The 22431-nt window shown below is 44.2% G+C and overlaps 1 protein-coding gene across 1 annotated transcript in view; it reads left to right on the top strand.

The window, feature by feature from the left end:
- The window catches only part of FGGY (FGGY carbohydrate kinase domain containing), a 353247-nt gene that overhangs the window by 135140 nt on the left and 195676 nt on the right, over positions 1-22431 (top strand). The gene's annotated exons all lie outside the window — the stretch shown is intronic.

Below are 22431 nucleotides of genomic sequence, written 5' to 3'. Positions count from 1 at the left end.
GAATGATGTGGCCAGCAGAAAGATCTGGGAAAAGGCAGCAAGCTTGGGCTGAAGACACACAGAGCACCAGCTGTGAGACTATACGGAATCTTTACCCTGTCTAAACCTAAAGATGAGACCATTTAACCTGTATTAGCTGGCACAAGAGCAGCATGTTCTTTAGAAGAAAATACAGATACCTGAACATTGATCTCTTCTGCTCTAGAAAGCAAACTGGGAGTTAAGTTTTGCAGATTCTTCATGACCAATATGAGTCCTGCTAGAGAGATGCTAAGATCGCTGCTGAGAAACTGGGGATTAGAAATCTGTCCAACAGGTAGCCCACTAATTACTGGCTCCTGCAATGTTAACCTTTGCTTCTTTCTGTTGTCCAGGAAAATTTTGTTTGCTTCAAGCCTTTGGGGTTGGTGTTTCAGAGAGGAAAGGTCCTTGTCCTTGAGTGAACCTAGCTGAGGTAGCTCAGTTTTTGAGGGAGCTCAGTTTTTGAGGTAACTCAATTTTGTGGAGGTAACTCAGTTTTTTAAGTCTTGGGATAAAGGTTTGATTCCTTATTCAGATAATCTCTTTAGTGATCGTTTCAGAAAGCTTCCAATAGCACCTGGCACAAGGGTTTCTGCAAAAACCTTTAACATCTTGTTAGCTCTGCTCTTTTCCAGGGAAATGTTGAGTCTCCCTGTTACAGCAGTAAAATAATAATAATGTCTGCCTTTGAGCCCTTCCTGAAAGCCTTATGTGTTGCTTCAGTAGTTAATCGGATCAAATAATCATATCAATTACTTCAGACTGAGGGGGAAAAATGCCTTTGTGGAGAATAGCAAGGCACTGCAGAAAGGCACCAATCTTTGCATTGGAAAGCAGATTATTAATACCTTCTGTTCTTCCAAAAAATGTTGCATCCTGCTGGGTTTGGTTGTTTTAATGTAGTAACCTGTATGGGGGTTAAGCTAACAAAAATTATTAAGTGTAATTAAACTAAGAAATGCTGAGCCAAAGAGCCCAGTTTGCGTTGAGAGATAAATGGGACCTGTAGCAGAGGAAAAATGCACTTTCTGTGAGCTTGGCTCATCAAGTATTTTGCATGTAGCATAAACAGTTTCCTGGCTACTCTGTTGTGTAGATCCCTTAATCTCATTTAATTCCATGTACTTTTCTCTTGTGGGAAGCTCTAGCACCTTTTGCACCAGCTTCAAGGGCTGTAAATCCTACATCCATATAGTGAGCTGCTACTTTCCCTGGAGGCTTGAGGGAAAACTTGGATCCTAGAGCAGGTGAAAAGGATGCTTTGACCTGAGCTAAAGAGTTAATCTGATGAAAACTTGAGCGTGGCCTCGGCTGAGCTTTGTGCTCAGTTGTGGTATTGAGCCAGGGGAGAACCAAGCCAATGAGCATATTCTGGCATCAGCTCTTGGAGGTTACAAGAACCTTATGTATCATTTTATGTATTTTCTTTTCATGTGTCTATAATCAATTCCAGTGGCGAGGCTTGTGTTTTGGTTCATACAGCCAAGCCAGGCAATTGACTTGGCTCCATTTTCAAACCTCTTGGCTTGCTAAATGTCAGAGCCTAAGTAGAGCTTCTCTTTGTACTCCAATCTCATATACTTGGCCTGAGTTATGTGTCTTCCCTCCGAGTACATGCTCGGCCCTGAATACAAATCAAACCTAGTTAGGAGCCAAACACAGAGGTCAGTGAAGCAAATATCTTTGTCTCCCCAAACTACCTTTTCTGCCTCCTGGCACAGCTGTGTGAGGCCCTGGCTTGACAAGTCTTCTAAGTCCCTTATGCCAAAAGCTGAAAATGAAATAAAGGGATAGTACTAATAGCGTAAATGCATCAGCAGTCCCTGCTAACCATCCCCAGTGACTTACTGGATTCTTTCAGTTCTGCACCTAAGGGGAACTGTAAATTCTCTGGAAAAGGGAGGCACTGGAGGGATTTTTTGAGATGGCTTCTTCAGAGTGTTGATTATCTTAGATCTCCTTAAAGAAGGTGGTGGAGAATGTGGATTCCTGCAAGCAGAAGTGATCAGCTCACCGTGAGGTGTTTAGATTTCTAGTGACAACTAGGAAACAATGAGATAATGAAGAAAAAAATGTTTAAGGAATCAATAGTGAATATATTCTCTTTAGATGAGTCTTAACAGGCTCTGTGTGCAGAGACTGACAAATGCAATTTTGCAAGAGGTCTGTTGGAGCGTGGTTGGAGATGCTATTCCAGTTGCAGCCGAACCAAGTCAAGAAACTGTCAGTCTCAAGATGAACTTGCTCAAAAGAAAAAAATCCCAAACAATGAACCTATGAAAACGTCTTTAAGCTAGGCTGGATCATTCTGACAGAGCCAGAGCTGGGAGTGTCCACACATGTGGTTATATGGCTCATGGAAAAGGGTGGTAACCCCTAATGGGGGGCAGTGGATAAACAGCTGTGGGCAGGCTGGAGGTGGTAACCTCTTAACCTGGCTCAGCTGCTGCTGCAACAGCACGTGTGGCCGTGCCCTTCCTTACACAACAGTGGATTTCTTAAGAGAGCAATTCTTAGATGGAAGAGCGAGCTGCGGTCCAAGCTCACAGTGGGATGTGCCACATCCCCAAACGTGTGCAGAAGCATCCCTTCCCCAAACGTGTGTGCTGGGTGAACATTCAGTCCTCCAGAGCACCAGCACATAATGCTGGCTCTGGTTCCTCCCATGGCCATCGTGGTTGGAGCACAATATGTTCCAAACGGCACATTTTGCTGCATGAGCCTCAGCTGTAGATCTTGAGCAGAGAGAGGCTTCTATTAAATGCATCTGTACTTCTGTGTCTTTGGTCTGTATCAGATTCTCCTTAAGTTACTCAGACTGCTCCCAGACTAAGTTCTCTTGTGCCCCCACTGTGCCATGACACTCTTAACCCTCCCTTCACCTACCCTCCATCAGTCAGGACAAGCCACTCGCCTGAACCCTCTGCAGCAGCCAGCACTGTTTGTATCCTGTTAATATCTTGTGGGTAAAGATATGAACTGGTTAAGTGTGAAGCACACAAGCTGCTCCATGAGCTTCTCTAAACAAGAGGAGGAATGAAGGGCTGTGCTTTGCTGAAAGGTCATGGTGAGCTCACACCAGCAGGAGGACAGCATTTTGGGCAGGACTCTTGCTGGGTGGAGGGAGCTGCCTGAATCGTTCCAAGGCTGAACTGGCAAGATGCTGTGTGGAGGGGAAAGCCTGACCACACCAAAAGAAAAAGGGGTGGGAAAGAGAACTGGATATGGGGGCTCCTCATGCTGGGTTTGATTCAATTTGATGTAGAGAGATGGAAAGATGTGGTTTACCGCTGCTAATACCTTTACTTAGTTCTTTTGCCCCCAGAGCATCCAAAAAACTCTGATGGGGTAATGATGAGACCAGCTGTATGCTTTGGCATGGAGGCTTTTCCTCAGGCTTCTTGTCCCACATGCTGTCAGTCTGCTGCACCACAGGACCACAACCCCTGAGGATCACAGAGACCCTGCAGCAATTAGTCAGCACCCAGCTCCCGGGAGTCCTGTACAGGAGGAGGACTCACTGCTGGGCCCTGGGCTTGCTGCAATCTGTCCTCGGAGGAGCTCCATGCTCTGCTGACTTCTCTTAAGTTTGGGAGAAGCTGGGGTAAGGAAGATCCCATGTTCCACAGCCCAGCTGTCCTTCAGCATCTCCCTTTGTCTGCTGAGCTGTTTCCAATGCCCTGTCAGGAAGGAAGCTGAGCAGCACTGCGACTTTAGCTTGAGGTGCAGCCATTGGCACCATGACTGGAACTCATCAGGTCTCTGAAATTTTCAAGATTTGGAGTTTGTGCCATCTTACAAACCTATAGCCATGGTGGAGTGGTCTTCTGGTATCATCCTCCTATAGTCTTCTGTTTAGGAAATGGCAGTCTGTCCATGAGGCAAAAATCTGTGGGTCTCCAAATATCATTTTTGATGGTAGGAGCCTTTGTGGCATGGGGTACTTTCTCAGAGTGAATGTTTAACACTGGGATAACCCTCAGGAGAAGGGTGACAACTAAAATGTTGTATTCACTTAAGGATTGTAAGGTGAAGCTTGTGGGTTTAGACTTAGTCTGGTGTTGGAGAAGAAGGTGGAGGTCCTCTGGAAGACCCTATCCTTCCCGCCTGTGAGTTCTGCCCTGGTAGTTCCAGCTCATCTAGCACCAAGCACAGGTGCCAGACCCTGCTTTCCTGGCTGGTGTTTTTATTGTAAATGAAGGTTTTGGTGATGCTCATCAAGACTTGTGTCATTTAAATCTGCTGTGCTTCAGGATTTCCCTGGCACTGGTGCTAGGGGCAGGACCATGTGCCAGAACCTGCAGTGCCAAGAGTGAATTGCCCTGGAGCTGTGAAACCTGCTGGACTCTGTATCCTGCTGAGAAAGGAAGATTCCCTGTGGTATTTTAGCATGAGAAGTGGGGGAAGAGGACCGTGAAGGAGCTCTTGAGAAAGCACAAGTGGCAGCTAGCAACCAAGTGAGAAGGGTTACCAATGGGGATGTGTTTGAAGACCCAGAGAGGGACCAGGGCTTGATAAGCATAGTTTCGGGATGCTGGCTCCTTGTTTAGACCTGGATAGAGACAAGAAATAATGTTGTACAAAGCTTGTATGGTTTCCCAACTTGAAAGGCCAAGGTCCAGCTTAGCTTAATTTGATTGGAATTATTTGATTAGAACAGATTTTATCCCTTCAAAAAATTAAATAAGACATAGTCTTTAGTGGTAGAGGATCAGATAGTCACCAGAGTGGCTTAAAAAGGGCATGGAGACAAAACCTTGGGTGGTGGTGTGACCAAACCACCAGGAGAAAGCAGAGGCAGTCTCTTTTCTCTGCAGGGTGTGAATTGTATATAGTGCTTGGCATGGGTTTTCTGAGTGACCTTAACCTAGTGATATATGTTTTAATAGCGACTTTAAATGACGCTGGGACCACATTTGTAAAGGCTAAAGAAACACTGTTAGCTCTGCCCACCTCCTGTCAGAGCTTTGCTTGCAGGGTGTGGAGAACAGCTCTGGGAGAGGTAAGGCTCGTTTGGGTTAGGGAATCTCAGCAGAACAGGAATATGTGTTGTCCTCATGCTTGTTTGTACAGTGTTGTGGAAAAGCTCATAATGAGCCACTTGGACCATGACAATGGGCCTGCCCTACCTGGAGCTGGAGGCACGGGTACCTTATCGTGGGCAGCTGCAGTGCTGGCACTGAAGGACATGTTTGCAGCTGTCCCAGAGTACAAGCTGGGTTATTCTGCCATGGAGCAGCCCCATTTTTCAATGACACAAGAGAACCCCTCTCCATGCTAGCTAGCTGCTGTTCTGTGAGTAGTTGCTTCCAAGGAAAATGAAAGACTAGAAGCTTTGGGAGTTGTCAGGCATCTGCTGGGGTGATGATCAATTAATTCACCGCATGGCTTGCTCCTTAGTAGCATTTGTGAGGCATGAGGGTTTCCTCTCCAGTGCAGCATGTGGAAGCAAGGGGTAGTTTTATTTCATACCTAAAATTTAATGGTGGTTGCAGCTAATTTCACGCAGCAAATCAGACAAAATACTTGAGCTGCTTCCACCCTCTGAACTCGACAACAAATGGAAAGAGCTTTTTGGAGGGTAACTTGAGAGTTATTTGAGAAGGTTAAATGTGTCTCACCGGTGCACTCAGTCTGACAGGATGATGCACTTTGTCTAGATGATAGATATGAAAAACTAATATCTCAGTTTTCAGAGGGGGTTCTGAAACCTAAAATCAAAACCAGATGTACAAGAGAAAAGAGCAGTGTATATTACAAAGTGTTGTGAAATAGCCCAAGGGAGGCAAGTAAGCAAAAACAGCCCCGTGTCTTAGCAACCTGCAAAACAAAACAAGTAACAGCTTGGTTGGCATCTGACAGGGCAGGTTTTGGTCTTTGCAGTGGAAAAGGAGACGGGAGAAAACTGGGAATAAATCTGGAATTTTTGGTGACCCGGAAACCCCTTTCCTTCCAACAGAGTGGTTACCTGATTTCTCTCCTCCCTAGACCTCCTTCTTGCAGCTGAGAAACATGGTACTGTCACACACACACACACAGAGTCATCTTGTCTTTTCTATCTTGCTACAGCCTCCCGTGGTGTGGACATAAATGTCCTGGGTTTTCCTTGCTTTCCCTCTTAGTAAAGCAAATCACACCCATGAAAAGTGGGTGCAAAGTGAAGATTTCACACAAAATGATGAGGTGAAGTTCAGGTCCTCACATGTGGAGGAATATCCAAGCGTGGCTTTTGTGTAGAATGGAAAGAAATGTTCAATAAATGAAAAGTTAAACTTAAATCCATAATGAATGATTTTCAAAGGAGTATTTAAGTCAGTTTCTGGAAATGGTGCTCCTTTATCATGTGGTTTCCTTCAGATTCTTAATTAAACCAGTCCATTCTCTCAACCCCTCAAATGAAAAACTTGCAGGTCAGATCCCAAAATGTTACTCTCTAGGTTTAAAATTCAGCCCTGAAAGCAAGAGAAGCACTTGCTGACTTCAGGGATTGCTATGACGTATGCTGGAATCCTCTACTGGCACTGCCACATCCATCAAGAGGGTGACCAAGTCCTGCCACTCAGTAACAGCTGTTGGTATGGGACAGCAATGTGTCCTTGTGTCCAAGAGGGCCCCTTTACTTTGTCCTGGTGAGACCACACCTGGAATATTGTGTCCAGTTTTGGGCTCCCCAGTTCAAGAGAGACAGAGACCTGCTGGAGAGAGTGCACTGGAGACCTAGGAGGATGATTGTGGGACTTGAACATGTCTTCTTTAAAGAAAGGCTGAGAGACCTGGGACTGTTTAGTCTGGAGAAGAGAAGGCTGAGAGGGGATCTTACCAACGTCTGTACATAGCTGAGGGGTAGATGTCAAGATGAAGGTGCCAGACTCTTTCTGGTGGTGCTCAGGGATAGGACAAGGAACAATGGGTACAAGCTGGAACACAGAAGATTCCACTTCAACATCAGGAGGTACTTCTTTATGGTGAGGGTGACAGAGCCCTGGAATGGGCTGCCCACAGAGATTGTGGAGTCTCCTTCTCTGGAGACTTTCAAAACCCACCTGGATTCATTTCTGTGTGACCTGCCCTGGGTGCTCCTGCTCTGGCAAGGGGGTTGGACTGGGAGATCTCTGGAGGCACCTTCCAACCTCTAACATTCTGTAATTCTGTGAATGGGCTTCAACCTTCCAACCAATGTGTTTGGGAGAAGAGCTCATTATGCTGTGTGCCATCCCCTGGAGCTGTTTGTCAGGACAGTTCTCATGGCATTTCCGTCTGAGCAAATGCTTTCTGAGAAAATCCTTTCGAGTGTAGGCCAGCCATGGGGTGTTCCTGTAACCAGCCTGACTCCAGGACCCACAGCTCAAAGCAAAACTGCAGCCTGCCCTGAGGTTTGTAATAAATGGTGTTGGAGAGGGAAGGTGGGTGGACTTGACTTGGCTGGGTTATTTTTAGAGAGGTCAGGGCTGCCAGGCAGCAAGGCTTTGTGATCTGTGTTGTGGGTTGGCTTTTGTTGTTTCCCCCCCCCCCCCCATTTTTACAGAATAAATTCATGCTGGAAAATGCTGCTTTAGCAGAATTAGAATTTGGGGGGAAGTTCATCTTGATGAAGGTTTCAACAGAGGCATTAATGCTACTTGAGACCGAAACAGTGACTTTCATTTTGACTGCTTCTCTCAGAGTTTAGCTCTTTTAACTTCTAAATATTAGTGTTATATTAAAGATTAATTATAGATATGAATGGTTTGACATTATCAGATAGAAATTCTTAATGAACTAATTTTGGTCCTTGCAGCTAAAACAAAATACAACTCAGAATTTCCATTCTGCAAAATGGTTGAGATTTTGTTTTTCTGGCTGATTAGCAGAAAAGCAAATGTCAGTGTCAGAATCTATCATGGGATGGAAGTCCTTGTTTTGGGCTACCTTCAATAAAGGCAGTACCAAGGTGACTGGATCTGAACCAGTACCTTCAAAAGCAGGCATGGTTTTGTTAATCTTGAGTGCAAAACTGGAAGAGAATGAGTGTGTTACTGACCTTTCTCACCTACTGAACTTGATTCTCTTGAGGCTTCTAGCAGTTCTGTAGGACTTGAGGCCTCCTCCACTTCAAAATCCTGTTAGAAAGATGCAACTAAAACTGACAAAAGCAACAGGAAGTGGTCCCAATGTGGTATCTGAAACAGGAGTCAACTGTCTAATCTGGTTTTGCTTCTTGGGACCCAGAAGATGTGTAGATGTGGTGCTCACTGAGATGGTTTAGTAGTGGAGTTGGCTGTGCTGGGTTAATGGTTGGACTCCATTATCCTGAAGGTCTTTTCCAATGTAAACAATTCTGTGATTCTATGGACACCATCAGGGCTCAGTTAATTTTCCACCATCATTTTAATTCTTTCTCTGGTGTCTCAATGGCAGGATTTGTCTCTAGTGCTGCCAGGTGTCCACTAGAATCAGTCTGACCATAAATTCAGACAATGCACCAGAAAGAAAACAGCAGGCTGGAACAATAAAACAAAGCAGGGGATGGAGCTGTCTAAACCAAAAATAATCACAAATGATCAAGCTGTTGTCCTCTGTACCATCTCCTGATGTTCCCAATGAGTGTGGAACTCCTCTTTCCTTCAGCAGGATTTCTGGCAGGAGAGTCAGTCACTGGCTCAAGGCCCTCAATAGCAGGGACTGAAGTAAGTGTGTTTTGGGTAGAAGTGGTCCATTCTTACTTCTGAAGCAGAAATCCATTTTCCTGATGTGGAGGAGTTGGACTGTTTTCAGTAGCCCTGTATTTGATCAGTTGGAATTGTTGCTGCGTAGATCTGGCAGTGAGCACAGGCTGACCCTGTTGGAAGGGTGCAGCAAGGAGGGATGCAGGTGGGCAGGTTTTGTACATCAGTACTAGAGCCTTCAAAGAACTATCTCTGTCATCACAGAACACCAGCAGAGTGTCATGGAGATGTACCTCTCATTAACAAGGTGTCCTGATTGCTCATCCTGCATTTCATAGAATGATAGAATGGCTCAGGGTGGAAGGGACCTCAGAGATCATCTACTCTGACCTCCCCACCATGGGCAGGGACACCTCTCAACTAGATTCAGCTGTTCAAGGCATCATCCAGCCTGGCCTTGAACACCTCCAGGGAGAAGGCAGCCACAGCCTCCCTGGGCAGCCTATTCCAGAGTCTCACCACCCTCCTACTGAAGAACTTCTTCCTAAGATCCAGTCTAATCCCAATCTCCTTCAGCTTCAAACCATTCCCCCTTGTCCTGTCACTAGGCACTGCTATGGAAAGTCCCTCTGCAGCCTTCCTGCAGGATCCCTTCAGCTATTGGCAGGTAGCTCTAAGGTACCCCCAGAGTCTTCTCTAGGCTGAACAACCCCAGCTCCCTCAGCCTATCCTCACAGCGGAGGTGCTCCAGCCTTTGGATCATCTTTGTGGTCCTCCTCTGGGCTCACTCCAACATCTCTGTGCCCTTCATATGCTGGGGACACCAGAACCAGATGCAGTATTCAAGGTGGGGTCTCACAAGTGCAGTCAAAGAATCATTAAGGTTGGCAAAGACCTCTAAAATCATCAAGTCCAGCTGTCAATCCAACACTATTTTTTTTTCATGTTGCCTCACATAACTATTGCAGATTGTTTTCCAGCATAAATGGGATAGCAGCTCTGAGATTAAAACCCGGCATGACTGGGAACTGCGTCCAGATGTTTGCCAGCCTTCTATTTTTGTTGTTTGTATTCAAACTCCAATTAAGTAGCCCACTAAAACCTGAAAGTGCAGGGCCAGGTCAAACAAGGCCATTTGGGCAGGTGCAGCTGGTGTTGCTGGTGCACTCCTTCTTTTAACTGTGGGCGTGTTTACCATTGTCAGTGCCTGGGATCCACAATGTTTGATAAATGGAAATGGTGCTTTTCAAGTTGCAAAGGCTTTTACATTTGACTTGCATTGGCCAATTAAGTCCATTAGTGCCTGAATAAGTGGTAGTTAGTGGTAGGAGTGGTGGCCATTAGTGTATCTCAGCTCCTTCTGAGTTGGCAGCTGTGAGATTTTTCTACAGCCTTTGACCTGTACCAGGGGCAGGAAGGAGAAGGCTCCATGGAACATTTGGGAAGTGCCTGTTTGTAGTGGTCTTTTTGCAGAGTTGGAATGGGGTAACCCACCTGTGTTGTGCAGAGCCTTGTAGAGGATGTGCTTCTATAACCAGGAATCTTCAAGAAAGAGAATATTTGGGGGAGATGGCAAGTCTAGCAACTGTAGGATATTCATCTCTTCCTTTGGTGTCCAAGATGCACTGAATTCATTGCAACCCTACTGTGTGAACTCAGCCTTCTCCTGTGCGATGTCTGCTGTGTTCCTGTCATGCTTACAAATGACACTGGGGCTCTTCTCCTCCTCCACTGGTGAGGGGTGGCACTCCTGAAATGGCAGGCTGTAGGGGATGGTCAGGGGGTCATGAGGATGCATTGACATAAAGAGAGTTTTCTCTTTATGCAGCTTTGTCTCAAGGAAGCATGAGGATGCACATCCTGTAGGCTGGAACTCGGGAATACTGAAATGAAGATGATGTCTCTGTAAATCAGGTGGGGAGAACCTTGAAGATGCTGTGTATCAGTTGTGCTTTTGCCACTCCTGTTTGAGTGTCACGATTTTTCAGAGTGGAAGGTTTAGATCACATAGTGATCAGTTTTCTATTCTGCATTTGAAAACAATGAGTTTCTGTCCTAACCCCCCATTTTCAAGGGGTGCCAATCCTAGTTGCTCTGTTACGCCAGTAAGCACCTTCACTTGGTGCTGGTGACTTTCAGTATCTCTCATGATGCAGTGCTGTCATTCATCCTTCCAGGAAAGATGAGCAGGAGATAGACTGTCACCTTGTGACTCAGTGTAAAATTATTTATCACATTTAATACCCATCACTGGGTTTTGGTGCTTGTTGTAGGTTAAGGTAAATCAAGAGTTAATTGGTATAAGCATAAAGAAAAGTCCTCCAGAGGCCAGAGAGTCCTAGAGGGGACAGGCAGTTTGTCCCAGGATATTGTAATCCGTTATTCTATTCTGTTTTCTCGTAACTCTCTATTTAAGGGAGTGTACAACCAATTCTCTCTCTCTTTTCTCCATCTTGGGATGTGTGTGCTGTTATCTTACGGTTTGTGGAGGAGAGGTTTGTGGAGGAGAGGCTGGCGGCAAATTTCCAGCTACACCACAGGGCCTGTTGAAGCCTGCAGTAGGCCTGGGTCTAGTGGGGAGGGCACAGTTTGGCTGCTCTTGAGTCTGCTGAGGCTGAGTGGAGTGGAGGTTTTTGGAAGGCTCTGGAAGGTTTTGGCCTGATAGGCCCAGATGAAGAAGTGATCCTAATTTATGAATGTATTCCTTTTACCTGGATACCTTTTGTATATACTTGTAAACAGAATTTCCGTTTAAAATTCCAATCCAGTGTGGAACTTTTGTTTGTTTGTTAGTGGGTAAAATATCTTTTCTGTCCTTTTGCCCTGGGCAGCTTGTGGCTCAAAACTAGGACAGTGCTTTTTACAGGTACCTGTCCCATCTGTGAGAAGGTGCAGAGATGGACAGATGAGGAACTTCAAGTCACTTTGCAGCTGTGTTTTGTCACAGGATGAAAGTGTGCAAGATACAGATCAGATACAGCTGGTGAAAAACAAACTGAAACAAAGAGTCTCACAAAGAGAATGGCTGAAGCCAGAGTTCATAAAAGGGCTCTATATGCTTTCTAATGTAATAAGCCTTTCTTCTGCCTGGCTGGCCCTTTGAGTAATGGTCAGAGAGAAACTGGCATCTCTTTTCAATAGCAAAGAAGAACATTTATTTTATTCCTAACGGTTCTAACAAACCTTTCCATGATGAATTATGTATTTATTGTAACTGCACACTCCATGGCCACAAATTCTTGCAGTGTCTTGCCAGCTGAAAACTCCAATAAAATACTTCCCCAGATAAAGGTCAGAGGATTTGAGCCGTGATTTTTAGACTTAGATTGATTTGGTTACTCTGATTTCTCCAGGCTGGAGATTTTAGAGACCAGATCAATCAAGAGTACAGTAAAGGAAGTTATAAAATATTCACAAATAGTGCGTGTGGAGCCATGTACCTCACCTTCTAGTGGCTTCCTTCCTTGATTTTTATTTTCCTGCTCTCCCTCTTTTCCCAGCTATGCCTTTCATCTCTTTCAGTCTTCTTTCCTTCAACACTGAATCCAGAGGTGTTGACAACTTTTCTTCGTTCGGGATAGATGTAAAAAGCTGCCAAGGGAAAAAGGTGAAAAAGGAGCCATTACCCCTAGAGGAACAATCACTTGCCAGCAAGGATGAAATTGACTTGCAAGTGCAGAATGATCCCCTCGGCCCATACAAGTCACAGTATACTGTGATACTCTGATACTGTGATACTGTGACTTGTATGGGCCAAGGGGATCACTCCGCAAAACTTTGTGCCTCTGGGAGCAGAAGCACTGGGGAGCAGCCAGAGAGGAGGCAGATTGACAAATAAGAACTGGAAATAAGAGCTGAAAATGTAGCCATGAAAGGTACAGAGGATAAAGATTTGTGTCCATGGAGGAGAGGAGGAAAGCAGGCTTTAGCTGTGAGCAAAGAGCCTGACTCCAGTTGATTTAGCCCTGTTTTGTTGTAGGAAACAGGACTTCATAAATAAGATTACACTGGAGAAATACCTGACACTGTTCTGTGGCTAATGGAAACATCTTAAAAGACTCTGAATATAGGCCAAGTATGTGGGTCAGTAGAGAAACTACTATTTATATTTGGAGTTGCCTGTGAATACAGTATAATATCCAGCTGTTGAAAATGCTGAGAGAAATTGCAGAAAATTTTGGTTGGTTTTGTTTGTTTGGGTTTTTTTAGGTATAAAATGCCAAAGACTTTGTCAGGTGATGTTGCTGTTAGAACTGCAACTTTACTTTCATCTCCCGTGAATTCTGTGGGCAGCTTCTTAAAAGTTCTTGTTTGGCAAGGTTGTCTTCAATCTGGTGAGTAAAAAAGGATCTGCTCCCCGAGTAAAAACCTTGCTGAATCACAGCATAAAAGTGAAATATGAAAGAACATAGTCTGCAAGTGAACTTTGCTGTGGGTATGCAAGTATTTCTACTGACTCTCGGATTCTAAGGGTTCTCTCTCTTTCTTTGCTGGCTTGTCAAATCCACTTCTGTCTTGGGAAAGTTCCCAGTCACAGGTTAGAGGATCTCAGGAATGTTCACTGAGTTTGCTGCAGGCGAGCTGCATACACGTGCAGAACCAGGGGTTTAACAAGTCTGAGTTCCCTATCCACAAAACCCTCATTGTAAATGATTCTTGCCTTGTAACAAACATCTGGTACAGAATTTGGGATGTGATGCATCCCTCATAAAAAGACAGAGGAGGGGAAAAAAGGTTGCAGGAGGCACTGATGCCGTGAAAAGGGTGTTCATTGTAATTCCTCCACAAGGGTGGGTGCTTTGGGAGATGTAGAGCTGAAACAGGCCCACAGCATCACTGAGAGATTTCTGCTGGTGGGGCCTCTGATTTCCATCAGAGCTGTAGGGTCTTGTTCCTTACTATGAAAATATATCCTGCTCCCTTCTCTCCTACATTTACTGACACAGGACAAAGCCTGTTACTGACAGCCAGGCTGGACCGTAAGGTTGTATTTTTTTTTCTATGTTCTTTTATGATCCAAATCTATATGAAAACAGCCAGCATGTAATTCTGCACTCAAAGAAAATGACTTTTTTTTTTCCCCTCCCATAAATGCAATTTAGGCAGTAATTGGAGTTAGCAAAGCTTTGAAGGTGCAGCTGGAGTTAAAAGTACAGTGCATGTAGAATGGTGTAGTTGAGTAAAAGAAAGCTTTTCCAGAGGACACAGGGGGCCTGGAAGGGGAGAAATTGGACATGAAACCTTCCAAACAAGGCCAGAGGGCAAGTTTATTGCACCCTTTGACAGCTTGCATTGCACTGGTGGCTGGAGCTCATGCTAATGGGCCAGATTTTGCTCTCTACCATCTCTGTGGCTGAGCCTAACATGCAGCTTAATCTGTAGCTGTGTGGGTGCAACTCTATTTACTCTTGGTGGTGTGTGTGAGAAGGTGACTGAAAGCAGAGTTAAATTCCTTGTCTTTAGATATTAGCTCTATCTGAATGTCTTGAAATTCTGCAAATAAACCCTTTTTGGGAAGTTAGAACAATTGGAGAAAATAATGTGCAGGAAAGGTCAAGTCACCAGAGCAAGATGACAGGGTGAGAGAAGGACCCGTCAGGAACCTCCAGTGTGCTCCTGACTGCAGTGCATGCCATATTTCATCCTCCCTGAAGGAAGTAGAAACAATGACTGTCATGGGGTTGGGTATGCTGCAGGTCATGTGGACAAAGACATTTGTTCAAGTAGCTTGAACTGAGGACTCCTTAAAAACTGTTGAAATCTCACAGCCTCTCCTTCCTCAAAGGAGTGAGGTCCTGCATCCAAAGTAAACACGGATGGCTGCTTCCCCACTTCATCTTGAGCTCTGACCAAGACCTGCTTCCTTGTTCTCAGTGTTGGTTTTTGTGTCTGAGAGATTTTGCAGCTCTTTCTGCAGCATCCTTTAAGCACAGCAGGCCAAGATGAAATAAAAAAAAAGTCACTCTGAAAATGTTGAATTATTGGAGTTTGTCAAACTTCTTAAAAGCAGCAGCGTTAATAACATTGGGCGTTTTGGTGGTTTGGCTGAGTCCCTCACTGCTGGTGTTGTTGTTGATGTGTTACTGTCAGTATTTTGTACTGAACTATCTAACAGCTGTCTTGGCTTCCTTCCCCACTAAAACAACTGCTGCTTCACAAAGAACACAGATAATTTTGTCTTCCTTGATATTAACAGATCAAGAGAGGCCTTTGCCAATACAAACTCATCTCTTATTTTTACAGTCTGAGAAAGATCCTTGGTAGAATTTGTTATTCTCTTTTATTCTGTACTTGGAAACTCGTTGACATCTAATCTTTTCAAGTGATGCTGAGTGGGTGGGAAATCTAGAAGGGGGTTAAAATCTCTTACAAAAGAATCAAAGTTAAAAGGAACCCAAAGGCAAAACAAAAAAAGCCCTGCAGAAGGCACCAAAATGAAAGGGCTTGTTTAAAGGCAGAACAGTGACAGCACAGTCTGCATCTTGGTTTTAAAAAGCAGTCAAATGAAATGCGCTGTGCTGGGATTTGCCTCCATCTCCCACTCCATCCACACATTCCATGCTTCTGTGTGGGAAGGAGAGTGGCACCATACATCAAATGGGAAATGCTGCTCTTCCTGCTTGAAAAGCCAGACCTGGGCAAAGGTCTGCAGTATCCACAACAGGCCATTTTCCTCCTGCTGCACAATGCCTCTCTGTGTGGTGACAGAGATGTTCACCACAGAGGTGTTCATGGAAGAGAGTCTGCAGTGGGATATTGTGACATTAATGGTGATTTCTGCAAGACTAAACTGCAGAGTTGTGTGTAGATGGGCTTGTTCATGAGCCTCTGGTCCAGCTGCAGCCAGTGGCATGCATCCTGGCCTGGTCAGTGGTTTAATAATTAGTGGGATGCCCAGTCATTGCAGAGGGGGTTGGACTAAATGACCTTTCCAACCCAGACCATTCTATGATTCTATGACTTGCCACCTGCAATGGAAATGTCAAAAACAGAAGGTTAGATGCATCCACTATCAAACAGGAGAGAGTCCTTCCTGCTGTTAACCTGCTTACTGCTGAGATCATACTAGGTCCAGTTTTTAGTAGATTGTTTAGTAGATGGTTAGTTTTAGATGAAAGTAAGACAATTTCAATTTGAGACTAGTGAGGGTAGGTTAGAGGATTTAAACTATGAGTTAATTTTTTAGATGTAAAATAGAGACATTATTTGGGGTTTGAATGCCATTAAAACCAACCTTCCAAATGCATAATACTGAAGGGCTCATCCTGCAGTACGCCCATAGGGATTTTAGATGCTGAATCTCTCAGTGAGAGAAGACTTAGCTTGTGATAGCTGCATGCTATTAATTCCCAGCAACTGGTCTTTAAAATCCCAAGTTGTGCATTGCTGGTCTGTCAGGCAGAACTAAGGTCCTTTCCTGAGCACTCTTACATCTGCATCTTGTATCTCAGTCACCTCAACAGTCACGGAGCAGGCTGCCATTGCTTCCTGTTACCTGTTTCTTCTAAAGTCATTCAGCCAAAAATGTGTTGCTCTTTACAGATGTTTCCTTAATGTGACATCTGTCCAATAAAAGATAAGGATCTCTGGGTCTTTCTTATTTGGATTGGTTGAAGGTAACCATAGTTACAGCACCCCTTTGGATGTATAACAGAGTTTGTAATGGGTTTTATTGCAAACTGGACATTTCAAGAGAGGTGAGAGTAGCACAATAAAAGTTTTTTTCAGTACCCAAGAAGAAATCCTAAGTTTGGGGTCAGTAAAGTGAGGATTTCAATTTAAATTTAGGGCTTAGCCTTGACAATGTATATAGCCTATCCATATATAGCCTCTGGTCTGTCCAACTCTGAAGGCTACCTCTTAGAAGAGTTGGTCATAGACTATTATTTGCAAGTCATCTTCTTGGAGTCATGATGGAAGAAAAGTAGTAGAGAAGCACAGGGGGAAATCTGCTCATTTCAGAGGAGTTAGGTAGGTAAACAGTAATACTTCTCATTGCTTTCCTCCCACATGGATAATGAGCTGAACGTGTACTATGAGTAATCTGTTTTTTTAAGAATTGAAATTGACCCCAGATCAGAGCATCTGTACCATAGCTCATGTGGTGCTGAAGAAACCAAAACTCATCATCTGAATTTGAGGAGGTGGCTGCATTTCTGTAAAATGGAATAAATTTCAAATGATATGGGGAAAGGATCTGATCTGAGGGATGGAAGAGATTGTTTTTAAGGCATTAGCAGAGGACACCTGGACAGTATGGCATGCTAGAAAACATCTCTGTTCTATAGCAGTAGAAAGCATGCTCCTCCTCCTCCCTTACCACAGCATCTGCCAAGCAATTTCTAGAATTCTAGAATCATTTGGGTTGGAACAGACCTTCAAGATCAAGTCCAACCATTATTTATTAATCAACCTCCAGTCCACAAACTATAAAGGTTTACCTGCAAACAAAACAGCCACCTGTTAAACTGGTGGAGATGTTTGCTTTTGTGTTGGAGATGTACCTTTACTTACTCCAATGACAGAAGACTGGTCTACCTGAAAGTCCCTTTCCATTTCTCTGTCACTTGCATGTGTCTGTGTAATACCTAAGCTGCTTCTTTACAGCTGGTGTTATTTTTGTTTGCCTGGTTAAAATGCTCACCTATCAGATGAATATGACTAGTGTTAGGTAGCATATAAGCAACATGTATGTTGTGTGATGGAATCTGTGTAGTAGATGTTAGTAGATGTAGTAGATGGGTTGGTCACCACACAAAGCTGTGGCAAAGCTGTTTGTTCTTCCCACTTAGAAAAGAAAGCTCTTGTGATAGCTGGTGTACCAGAGTGGTACTGTTGGCACACAGTGACTCTTTAATGGCTTTACTATAAATAAAAGCAAGCCATCTCCATGCTGTAATACCTCCTGGAAACACCTTGGTGGTGGTTTGTAACATAGATGTTTCACAGCGAGGTGAGGGTTCTCTAAAAGATGGATGGTATCAAGTGCCTGAGGCTTCTCCAAAGGCTGTGCCAAATGGAAGAATTCATGAGGACTCTGCTCTTCTGCCTGCTCTCTGTGGGCTGTGTCTAAGTCATGACGCAGCTGGCCAGCTAGCCTCCAGGCAGAGAAACTTGATAGAAGTGGAGACCTGGCTCCCACAGCAGCTCTGTCCTGAAGTCCACGTGCAATGAGTTGCAGCCACTTGGCTGTGTGAAGCTCAAGCTTGTGTTCAAGCAAGGGAGTATAGACATGGCTGAGATGTTTCTCTTTCAGCACTTCATCTCTCAGGAATAAAATAATACATAAGGGGCATGACTGTCCCATGTTCCTGCACCACATGTCTCAGGCAGATCAGGGTGAGCTAAAGGGAGCTATAGACAGAACCTGGGAAGCTGGAAGAAAGAGACCCGGTGTCCATGATCTTCTTGCCCCCTTCCTTATCACAACAGACCTTGACCACAGTGGGTTCACTCCTATGCCAGCTTAAGCCTCCTAAGGGCTGGCTTTGGAAGCACAGGACTCCAGTAGCTGGTGTCAAGGACCTTCCCACCATTTGCCATTGCTCCTGGGCTGCTTGGTGCAAGTGTGAAAGATCCAGTTGAAATCACTAACCCTATTTCCACTTACATGTGCTGAAACCTAGTGTTAGAGCTCTGCACTGAATCGGATGCAAAATGTCAAAGCTTGGCTTTCAGGTTCATTTCTAAACTCTGTTTCAAGTTCACAGTGGAAGCACTGACATGATCTCTGCCATGGTGGTCTGACTGAGGCACAGAAGGCATAGCTTTGGATTAGCATCACTTAAATAGCTTGCCCAAGCACATTTTAGTGCCTTGTCTTCCAGTGGTGTCTAATAACTTGGTTTTGTTCCTTATGGCAGATGCTTAGCCCTGACCTTTCCAAACTGCTTACATGAAATACAAATACTGAGGTTTTTTTTAGAACTTAGAAAATTATTTCCAAGTTGTAGGGAAGCAAAAAATGCTAACACTTCATCTGGAAATAGCAATCAGTAATGTAGTTGTTTCTCTTACCTTGGTAAGAAGTGAAACAGTAAGTTATGGTGAGCTATACCTGCTGACAAGCCCTCTGGTTCTGGAGAGTACATTTTTGTGGGTGGTTTTTATGGTGGTTTTTTTACATCTTTCAGGTGTATAAGTTCATCCCCAAAGTAGCAAGATCTTGGACTTCTTAGGTGCATTGAAAAATTCTCCTGCATGTCTTGGGTTAGAAACATTGACTCATGAGAGACCTTAAGGCTTGAGTGGTTTGAAACCAGATCAAGAAGTCTAAGTCAAGTTAATTAAATATACTGAAAGCTCTTTCTTCCCAAAGCTGCTAATCCCAATGACTTGGCCAGCTGAGCGATAATGTGTTATCCCCTCTGCCACTCCTGCTGCCATGGCTACATTTTGTCTTAAGTCAAAACTTTGGCTTTAAGGAGAAATAGGAAAAAAGAAGGGGGAAAAAAAGGGAAAAAGCAGCGCTCTGGTATGCCTGACTACATACCAATATTAGCAAACATAACCTTGAAATAGCAGCAGTGTTCATCAATCTGAACACTGTTTGAGTCCAGAAATGTTCAGCTTACTGACGTTCACTGCAATTTGCTTCCCCATGCCACTGTCAATAGCAGTCCTAATACCAACCTTTGAATGCACTAATTGCCTCAAACTGCCTTTAGGCAAATAAATAATTCTGTGATGCAGGATGAGGAAAAGGGTTCCTGAGTAGGCTGACTTGGATGTTTTCCAGTAAGCAGATCCGTATATGCCCTCATTTAGCTGTTTAGAGATGTGCTGCCACAGGAGTTTGGAAATGCATTTCATGCCTATAGGTGGAAACTTCAGGCAAACTTGGGCACTCTGGGCTGATCTTCAGCTGGTGAAGTCATCTTAGCTCAGCAGTAATCAAGAGCTGTTCCAGCTGATGCCAGCTACTGCTTTGAGAATCTGTAAGCTGTCTTGGACCTCAGAGCTCAGCTCCATCTGTAAAGCAGGTTTCATGCTTCCAAATATACATTGAACATATGAGGAAGGATTCCTTGTGAAGTTAAAGGTTTCAAAGGAACATTTCTTCAGTGTCTGACAAAGGGAGAGCACGTCCTTGTAAGGTGTGTCTGTACAGAATGTCCCATTTCAAGTAAATGCTAATTGCTGAGTGGTGTGTTGCTTTGTCTGCAGAATGTCTTCATTCAGAAGACTCAGCCTAAGAAAACCATCAAAACCAAAATTGGTAACTTCACATATACAACCAAGTTTGTTCCGATCGGTAGTGGTGAAATATTTCTAGACACCCACATATAGAAAGTTAATTTAGGCTTTTAAGAATTATTGGTATTCCTAGTGCTGTCTCAGCACCAGCTACAGAAATAGATCTGAGACACAGCTAGTACATTTAGTAGGGGCAAATGGAGGGGACTCGAATGTGTCTGGATCAGCTGTAGTTGATGTCCTGGCTTCACCATGGTGGATTCCTAAGGATGACAGGGACAGAGTTCCCTACCCAGGTGCTTCACTGTTCCTTTAGAGGCAGAATGTGTCAACTGCTGTCACCTCCCCTGAGAAGCCCCAGACATGGTCAGAAGAGGCACGTATCGTCATTCATCACTCAGGTTTCTCTTAGGAGCTGTAAGTCAGTCAAGGATGACAAAGATAAGGAAGGCAGGTGGTATCCTTACAGTTTTATCCATGCATGCTAAATCAACTTTGTGGTCCCATATTTTTCTAAAACTCTGGCAACTGGCAACTTTGTTAAGCTAAATGGTCCTAGTGACATCATTGATGGTAGACTGTTTTAAAGTATACTGGGTGAAAGTGCACTTAGTAAAGTGTACTTTAAATATAAATTGCCAGCTTCTTTCTAAAAGGATGTAGGAACTGGAGCAAGTCTTCATCTATTGTTTCCTTCCTGCAGTATATGGAAATGATGAGGTGCCAGCAAATGCTTTGTTCTGATTTCTGTAGCATGCTCATGTTTTCCTGCATTGGCTTTTGAGTCCTGCATCCCTAAACGAAGCATCACAGGCTGCCATGAGTCACTGTACAGGAACTAAATGTCAAAGTTGAATTAAAGTTTACTGCCACAGTTGGTGTGAACAGTGAGACTGGTGGTGTGGCATTCCCATAGCGTGGCTGTCTGGACAGGGGAGAGCTGGGTTGCCCCCCTCTTAGAGGAGAGCATAATTGGGCAGGGATGGCACTAAAAGCTCAGTAGCTTCTGACTTGATGATCTTTCCAAATGTACATCTGAGGGATTCAGCAGACCTTGAAAACAAAGGTGGTGACCAAAAGGATATGTAGGGCAAAGTGCCCTCCAAGTTGAGCAAGCTGCCTGTGTGCCATGGTGTGACTGTGCAGACAGGCTCCCCAGCAGCTATGGGCTCTCACAACAGCTGTGTGTGGATAACTGAGGAGACTTCAAGCTTGAGGTGCCATGCAGAAGGCAAGGCTCTGCTGGGCTCTCTCCTGTGGCCTTAGGCTGGAACAGTATGTGAAAATTGTCCATCTCGGGTCCTCATCTGACCTCTTAACAGAAACCACTGTAGCACATGATGGGGAGAGCTAAAGGATGGTGATAGAAAACTCTATCCTGCTCCTATGTAGGGTAGGCACTTGTTTTGACTCATTTCCTGTCCTCGTGTCACCCCTGCCATATAGGCTCCCTTTCTTACAGCTCCTAGTGCTGAAAATGGGAGAAGATGGAGGAGTCACTATAGTCTTGCTGGTGACAGAAGAGACTGAGCTCTTTCTGCTACAGACCTGCCCAGGTAGCTCCAGTAAATTGGTTCAGCATGCCAAGACTCTGGTTTGTCTTCTGAAAACTGTCTGGAGTCTGTTGAGCTACATTGTGAGTAGTAGCTGAAGCCTGTTGGTTCACTATTGAGTGCTACAAGCCAGAAGTAGTTTAAAACATGAGAACTAAATCCAAGAAGTAGAAACAAAGAGAAGTTGCAAGAGATCCTCGCTACTTAAACTGAGACTTCTTGGGATCAAGGATAACCACTTCTGAACACTAAGCAGGTGTCAGATGACAACTGGAAATAGTCAGTGATGGTTTAGGACCATGATTTTAGGCCTGATTGTGCTGCTGTGATGGGAACTCAGCACCTTTGAGTTCTAGGGGCATGAAAGGCACATAGCATCTTGCTGTTTGAATATTAGGTTTCTCTCTTCTCTTCCCTGGCTCTAACACTTAATTCCTATTTAGCAGAACTCCATAAAAAACGTAACTTCTAAACCCCCAACAACTGACAAACTGTTCTCTTTGTATTTTTAAGTCTTTTATGGAACCTTGTTTATAGATATTTTTTAGAAGCCTCTCAGTACTATAGCACACAGCAGCACCCCTGTAAGTGTCAGAATTCCTCTGCAAAGCTGGCACTTCAGCAAGGACGTGCTAGGTATGTGACCCAGCTCAGGAGGTACATATTGTCCTACATAAAGTGACAGTGCTGAGCCTGTTCCTGTTTTATTAATTCCTGTTGCCTACATATAGCTTGAACATTTTCATAGACAAAGATTCATTCTTCTCCTGGTCTGTAATAGTTTCTAAGGGCAGGAGAGAAAAAGTGAGAGTGAGGCTTCATGGATGAAATTCAGAGCAAGAAGGAGAGTCATCAGTTGCTAGAGTTCCCCAAATCAAAGAGAATTAATCAAATACTTTTAAATAGGAATGAGACAGGGTAGGACCCATGGTTGGGAAGCATCTTGGTAGTAGAAACTTGGAGGATTCAAATGGTAGAGATCTGTGATTCTGAACTGTGTTCCAAATCTGGTCCTT

Source organism: Dryobates pubescens, chromosome 11 (assembly GCF_014839835.1).
Source record: "Dryobates pubescens isolate bDryPub1 chromosome 11, bDryPub1.pri, whole genome shotgun sequence".
Classification (NCBI taxonomy): domain Eukaryota; kingdom Metazoa; phylum Chordata; class Aves; order Piciformes; family Picidae; genus Dryobates; species Dryobates pubescens.
The sequence above is the reverse complement of the archived record's forward strand: the minus strand, read 5'-3'. Positions and strand labels throughout refer to the sequence as shown.